General features: G+C 37.3%; 1 long non-coding RNA gene across 1 annotated transcript; it reads left to right on the top strand.

The window, feature by feature from the left end:
• The first annotated feature begins 2,209 nt into the window (after positions 1-2,209).
• On the top strand, positions 2,210-7,141 carry LOC116452966. The gene is made up of 2 exons (XR_004243644.1): positions 2,210-2,380; positions 4,976-7,141. It is a non-coding gene; the product is annotated as an uncharacterized LOC116452966 (long non-coding RNA).
• The last annotated feature ends 1,214 nt before the right edge of the window (positions 7,142-8,355 follow it).

Here is an 8,355-nt window from a genome sequence, read left to right as displayed (position 1 = left end):
AGCTTAAGGAGGACTTGATAAAGGAAAAGGCACTTTGCAACTGGGGACAAGAAAATTTACCTCATGCAGCCACTGGGATGGAGAAAAGCAGCATGTAAAATGAAAAAAAAAAGTTGATTCTTACTGAGGTATTGAAAAAACCTATTGAATTAAGTTTTTCCTTTAAGATGCCTTGCTGGAGCTTTCTGTGTGAAAAACAATCAGTCTGCTAACTGCAGGCTCCAAGTGAATATGTGGGAAAGGATTTTTCTTTCTGTGATATAGGTTACAGTGACATGTAGAATGGAAGTTTAATACTGTACTTTATCATTAGTCCAATGAAATTACAGATATCAGCTCCTTTAACAAATTAAAGTTATACCACATGGAGAAAGATTAAACCACATACAGAATTAGGGTTAACATCATTCCTTTCTGGCCTTAGACCATTGAAATGAAAAGGATAGGTTCGAGAAAGTTGCTAGGAGACCATAATCACAAGTGCCAGAATAATACATTTTTATTTAAAATAGGAAACGTTGATTAATGAACATACTTAACACATAATGAGTAAAGGTACTGAAAGCATCTATGTTCAATCAAATTTGAGGTGAAACATTAAATTTATATGTTGAAAAGCCGATGAGAATTGAAAGTCTTCAAGGTAAAGCTAACCAAGTGTCATGGTTTAGCATAGTTTGGGGTTTTAGTTAAAGAGGGCTCCATCAGCCATGGAAGTGATTCTCTTGCAAAGAGGTGCTAACAGCTTCCTCTAGACCCGACACAACCAATCAACTGGCTAGTTTGAATACTGGCAACTTTTTAAAGCCACTTAAGAAGCCTGACACGCCTCTGTGATCCACATTTAAGAACGAGCAAAGCCCGGGAACGTTCCCTTGCTTCCAGCTTTTGGACAGGTAACGTGGGGGCCCACAGCCCAGCGGGGCCGGGCCCAGCTCGGCGCTGCCCAGCCAGGTCAGCCGTGGTGCGGCTTGGCTGAGATCTCAGCCACTTCTGCTCGCTGGACACCCGGCACAGCCCCCTCAGTGCGGGCCGGGCCGGCCAGGACACAGCCACCCTGGAGCTGAGTGGCCCTGTTCCATCCACGGCCCTGCTCCGTGCAGGCGGCCCCACGGCGTGGCCAGCCCCTCCCAGTGCAGCTGCGGAAATAAAATGCTACACTGAAACGAGCTCTGGCCACCACCCGGCAGAAATTAGGTGACCAACAGCAAAAGGCGAGTTCCAGCTGCAAGGCCCGGGTGAGATTAACTCTCTTAGTGCTGTTAAGATTCCTCCAGAACAGATGAAGCCTGCAGACGTCGGTCCTCTCCCACATCAAAGGAAAGGGAAAGGTAAAGGCACGTGAAGAAAACACCATAAAGACTGGGTTAATTCTGCCTCGAGTACAGACAAACCCATCCGTGGGGTTGTCATTGCTCAGGGACCTGGTTGCACCTGATAGGTAATGCAGAGGAATGGAACAACATGTGTACCGCAGGGAGATCTGATTGTTAGGTGAGAACCACCTGTAGTGTGGAATGCCTGTATACCACTGCTTGCTGAGTGTCACTGTCACTGTTTGTACATAGCTGTATATATTTATATATGTATGTATTAATGTGTGTGTGTAGAGTTATAATATGTTAATTTGGGCATTGAGCCAACGATATGGGATAAGGGGTGGAACATCTTGGGGTGACTATGATGTGTATCCCCTATCAGTGCTCTATGCCCAGAAATTAATTTTGTGCCTTTCTGTGCCTTTAAACTGAGCCTGAGAGGGGGGAGAGAAAAAAACCGAGCAAACTTTTCAAAACAGTTGTTCAAGGACACAGACGCACACTCCTCTGCTTCTGCAGCAACAAGAGCGGAGGAAGCACCCTTCTTGCTTTTCAGCCAGTTTTCAGCTCCTTTTCTCCAGAGGGAGATGGAGAGATGAACTTTGTTTTCCTGGGACTTCAGTTTTTCCCTTTCTTCTCTTCTGGACTGTTTCAACATCAGAACACATCAGGAGAATTTTCCACCGAGGCCCTGGAGGTGGGCCCACACCAACCCAGCTCCAAGGAGGAGGAGAGAGACCACACCTACAGAAGGACTCTGAAATCTTCCCAGGTTTCTTTCCACAGGGAGAGGTTTTATTATTTAGCATTATTATCCTTTTCCTGTGTGTTTTCTATCTCTTTCACTTTCCTTCGAGGAAAATTTCTTTTTTCCTGAACCTGGTGGGGGAGGGCCGGTTGTGACCTGCCTTCTATTAGAGGATATTTTCCTCCAGATTTGTCCAAACTGGCACACCAAGTCAAGCACTTAAAACTGAAGGACACAACAGTTTCAGGAGTACTTAATCAGAAGCTCCTAGATACTAAGAAGCAAGAGGAAATATTTCCAATGTGTAAACCCAGTAAGTATAAATCTAAAGACCAAAAAAGGAAATTATTTAGCTATTAGAGTCTCATGTAGACATATTGTAGAAACTAAGGTAAGATGAGATAACTGCTTTGGAAGCAATAAATAGCACATTAAAATGAGAGAAAATTAAGCAATAAATTAAATTGATGGTAAAGAGACTTCAGCCTAAATAAAAGGGTAGGTTATTAAAACATGAACAAAAGGGTCCTAGGATTTATTATACCAAAACCCCCAACAGTATCAACATGTTGATTTAATTTGTGTCAATTTAAACAGGTATTATGCCCTGAAAACACTAGCATGATATTTTGCGTGCAAGATTTATGATCCTTAGGTTCATGGAACCAGGAGTCCAAGTTTGTTACATAGCTTGTAATCTGAAACTACAAGACATTGGCTCTCCTCTCTCACATTTAGGTGTTAAGTGGTAATGCATAATAAACAGTTCATTGTGATGACCACCTCAGCTTCATGAACATAGAATGAATTGTGTCCTTATTGATTCATGTCAGTGTCAAGGAAACCAGTAAAGAAGATTGTCCATCCAAGCCAAGTAAAATAATTTAACTGCCAGGAAGAAATTTCTTCCTATATGTCAATAGACACCTGCAGAAGACAGGAAATGAGATACTGGTCCAATGTCTGGCTGGTGATCACTCAACCTACTAGTAACAACAAATCTTATGCTAGATACAAATCTTATGCTAGATACAAATCTTGGTAAGTCTTCTAGGGAAAAAATCTAGTAACAGAGCAGGAATCACAAAATGCTCTTGAAATAATGGTAATTTGAAATAAACTAGTCATTCCATTTTAAATGTGGAATAATCATAAAAGCATAATATATTTCTATGGTGGTTTTACTTGATAAATAACAAATCCAGACATTTATTTTTACCAAGCCATCACTTAACTAATTCTAAATTAAATATTTCTAACAAAGTGTTATGTGCATAGGTTTATGTCTAAGTACAGCACATATTATTTCTAATAAGCAAGGGTAGCCGCATGCAATGAGAAAATAGTCATGCCTAAAACAATTATAGTGCGGGAAAACTACATTGTTGCTACCTGAAATGACAGCTTAAACAGAGACAGTGTAACCTGAAATAGTGTTTCACTTCTTAAAAAAAAAAAAGTTATTTTAATAATAGGCTGAAATTTGAGAAATCTTATAAGAAACACAATGTACAACTGATAGTTTGTCCACTATCCAGTAAAATAAATACAGTTAGGAAAAAAAAGTTTTGCTAATTTGTAATGGAGAACAGCAAGTGTACCTTGTGTGTACAAAAGAAGAAAAAAAAAGGCTGAGATAGATAGGACTAATGTGGAAATAGTTTGTACTTCCAAATTTTATAGTTGCTTCCATTAACAGTTCCAAACCTTTTTGCTTTTTACTTAATCATTTTATTTCTGATCTGAATAAAGACTTCTGGGCAAATGGCAAAGGTCTGACACTACAGAGTCCTCTCTTGAATGGTGCCTTTATCACCTACCAGAAAGAAAAGTGAATAAGAAAATATTAGTATTTATTATTTTGTGAGAGAAATTAAAAATTCTAACAAAATATATTTGTTTGATAGTATCTTACTTAGTCATCTTTATATGGTATATATATTATTCTGGATTGCTTGTTTCATTTATATTCCAATTTAATTTAACACCACATCTTGAATCTGTATAATAGTTAATGAATCCAAACTCACCAGAAATACAACATGAATAATCAGCCAATAACTAAAAAAAATAATTAATTTCTATTATGTAAAGGAAGTAAAGCACTGTATAAATTATTGTACTCTCTTTCTTCCTGCACCTTAGATGACTTATTTGCTGAAATACATAGCAGAGTTTCTTCTTCTCAGGAACCTTGGGGCAGCAGTTACTGGATAAATTTCATAGTTATTATATAGGGCCAGAAAGCAGATATGTAGAAGTTAGTAGTTTCCTAGGAACACTTAACAGAGAACTTTTTTAAAACTATATTCACAAAAAAAGACTAAATAATAAATAAGATAAATATGATTAGTTCTCAGAGATGATCAGGCTCTATGAATATATTCAAAAAAGTATTTCAGCACCTAAATTCAAGAGAATGATCCAAAATTCCAATGGAATATGTAGGCACCTTGCTTTCTAGCAATAATGTTATTACTACTGCAAATTTCTTAGCTATGTCTTGGTCTGGTCCTATGCATATCCCAAAGTATATCTCCTTTGGGAGAGCAGAACATGACAATGTCCAGCTTGTGTCTAAGAGAACTTGGGATTTATAAAGCAACAGTCCTATTACCCGTGTCTCCCTGAAGGTGCATTTCCAAACATGCATTGACAACTGTGCGTCATACATAAAACACAGAAGCAGTAAGAGATGCACCTGCCTATATCCATATTTTTTAATATAACAATGGGTAGAAATGAGAGATTTGATCTCTGTGATTTACACCTCCTGGAAGTTCAACTCACACACAGGCCTGTGAGGAGACAGCAGCAGCTCTAGATTAGCCTGTAGGAGAGTCAGCAGTCAAAGAAGTGAGAGTTTATAGCATCTAGACTTTTAATGATCTCTTTCTTTTCTGTGTAGGTTCATCACTATGCTTTCCACTGAGAGAAATTATCCCAACTTAAAAGGCAACAATGAAATATTTTGGCAGAACTACTTTGTCAATTAATATATCTTCTTTCTTCCGTTGACTACCTATTCTCTTATCTTCTTGGAGTTCAACACTAGGGAGTCACTGAAGACCAACTTCCATAGATGTCAAGGGTAACTGAGTCAACAATAAGAGATGATGGCATTTGATGCATCGTTGAATGTAATAGTTTCTGCATTTTCTTATTTCTTCTTCATCTTTATCTACTGGACCTAAACTATATTCAATTGCATCATTTCCAAATTATTTTCTTTCTGTGAAAAGTTCACATATGGTAATTTTTTTTTACTGTGTGCTAATAATAATTAGACTTTTTCATGCCTTTATGTTCAAATCTGAGAAGTGACACAAGATAAAATACTTCATTCCATTATTTATTTAGTAACAGAAAAAATACTTCAGTTTTAACTTATGATACAACACTTTACTTGCTTTCTGGGCCTGAATTTGGAAAACCCTTTGAGAATGTAAACCTTGATATATTGTTTAAGAAAACAGTTGTCTACTGTTCTTGAGAAACAAGGTCTTCTCTTTTGTGTAATACCTGTTTTAGCAAATTAAAGACATATTTTTACTCACTTATTTGCCTCATAGATTGGAACTGCTGGACAGACACGTAGCAAACAAACAGGCTTTACATGAGAATTTTAGAATACTGACTGAAATATCCTGCACATATACCTAACATACAGTAGATGTACTGTTGGATGAGTTACGGTGTAGATACACACAAGGGAACTTTGGCTTTAAGGTTTGGTAGCTGAGGAGAAAGATTTGCTGTTGTGCAGTTCCTCCTCTACACAATGAATTTGTTCTGAATCTTTATCTCCACTTGCGTCAAAATACCCACAAAATCATTCAGATTGTCTCTGAACAGCATTGTGAGCTGCATTTCTGGCATTTCATCTGAGTAGTGAGAGTGTCATCAAAGTAAATGCGGCTTTTTCTGTTGTTTCCCTCCCCCTTTCAAAGCTGTTAATAGAGTTCAATTGTTATCCTAAACAGCATTTACCCTCCAAACACTACATTAATTTCATGCATAAAAGGAAGATGTGTAAGTTGCTCTCTGTGAGACATGGAAGGACTGGCAGAAGGAGTAGCTGTGTGGGCTTAGCCAATGTATGGTGCCATCAATACAGTTTTACATGGAATGTCACAGGAGCGGAATTAGACTCATGCCAGGTGCTATTTGGACATTTAATTTTGTTATTGTAATTTGTATATCTGTCTACTAGGGACACAAGAGAGAAAGAAAAGGAAGGAATCTAACAAGGGTTGTCAGTTCAGGCCCCACTTTATTCTTAGTGACAAACCTACCTCACATTTTCTCTCAGATTTCACGTGATGGCTTAGAAGTGCAAGGGCAGTTTCCAAGGACATGTAGCATTTCCTCTATTAATCTTTTTTCTCTTTCTTTTTCTTTTTTTTTTTGACAAAACTTACAAATTTTCACATTTATCCACAAATGGTTTTTTTCCTGCCCTCCGTATGACCAGAACAGCAAAAAACATACTTGTCAAATGGCTCATCTAAATTGTTTCCAATTGCAACTGCAATAATTGTCCATTTATCTTTTTTGTTCAGGGATCCCAAATCCTTTTACAAAGACTTATAATTCAAGGAAGTTGAGAAGGACTGGAGAATAGAGACTGAGATATTTAATCTCCATTTTTATGCAGTTATCAATCTTCTTTATGAGAATTTTAAGGCTCCTCTTCCATGAAATGTTTGTACATGTAGCTGTTTTCCCTATACAATGTTGAAACATGGGTACTAGATAAGGTTTTAGGTGTTGCACAGAAGTTCTGTAAGGACCTACTTTTGAGGTGGTAAAGACAGTAGGAAAAATTCAAACAGCAGCAGAAAAAAATAAAACCTTACATTCAACCCTTTTCCTTGTTTTTGTGTTGTATCTGCTACTATGTTACTAACTTAAGCTTATATTCAGTTCATGTGTAGCACATGTAGGACATTTTCTATCCTCAACACTATGTTTTACTGTTTTGTTTCATAAACAACAAAACCAATGAAATAGTACTGAGTGAAAAGATACTTCAGAATTTAAGAAAAGGGGAATAAAGTTTCATTCTCTTGCATATGCGTTTCATTCTCTTTTAAAAATGGAACACAGATACATGCCTAGGGTCTTCCCAACTCTCATTCTGCCAAAGAGAGAACTATGTATAGACCATTTTCCAGGCTTTCCTAAAAGTTGGATCTGTCATAGTAAATATAGTCCACATGTCAAAGTAAGCTGTACTTTGAAAATTTCCATGTTGCTGGCATCATCCACATCAGTGTCTTTCTCGGCCTCCACTTTTCTTCTGTTGGAAACCAAACAGTGGCCAGATGGACTGGAGTGCTCAGGTTCTATAGCAACACCAAATCCAAATACAGTTTGAGCTTCCCAAGGGCTTTGGAGAGTACCCTTGAACCTCAAAACATAGTCATAAACTGAAGTTACAAGCCTGCTGTAGTGTCTTAGCTGTATTGAGTGGATTGTCTGATGCTGTCAGGTATCAAACACCTTTTTAAACACTAGGGGAGGAAAAATGTCTCCATTCCTCCCTCCTCTGTCTGGAACTCGAGTATCTAAGCCCTAACCAATATGACTGGTTTATTAACAAAACCCAGATAAATCTTCTGCAAGTTACAAGACTGTAAATGGCATTGTCTCATATTCTACTAAAGTTTGGGAAAGAAAACCAACCTAACTTAAACATTCATTAAATTTCTAAATGAAACTTCAAAGCAACAGTAAAGAGGGAGGAACTGTAAGGATTAGTTTCTGCCTATTAATATTACAAATAAACACTTTACACTAAAAAACCCATACAGAAGTATTTGAGTGACTACAATTCACCCTTGTAAAGAAAATTTATATCCCATAATGTGCTATATATAGCATGTTGAACAAGACAATTCAATTACAAGAGTAGTCCTGGTTGTTCTCTTTGGTTTTTTCCCAAGTCTAGCTAAATTCTTCTCAAATGTGAGTTATTTTATATATTTTTTTTAAGCCTGAAGAAATAAAATCTTTCTAAAACTAAAATATTTTCAAAAGGAGTCAAACATGAGGATTCTGAAAAGTACTTTGTAGTGGGGGTCCCAAAGCAAGACACACAGATCCTATGGTCACTTTTGAAAATCTTGGCAATCTAATTTAAAAAATTTAATCTAATTTCCTGTGCTTATTTATAGAACAGAGCAAGCTAAGCCCTTTGTTGAACTGCAGCCATCCTGTGAGCTTATGTTATCAGTTATAAAAACGTACCCTGCCCCAATTTCACAAGTCCTTAATTACTCATCT

This window comes from Corvus moneduloides, chromosome 1 (assembly GCF_009650955.1).
Source record: "Corvus moneduloides isolate bCorMon1 chromosome 1, bCorMon1.pri, whole genome shotgun sequence".
NCBI classification, from domain to species: Eukaryota; Metazoa; Chordata; class Aves; order Passeriformes; family Corvidae; genus Corvus; species Corvus moneduloides.
The sequence above is the reverse complement of the archived record's forward strand: the minus strand, read 5'-3'. Positions and strand labels throughout refer to the sequence as shown.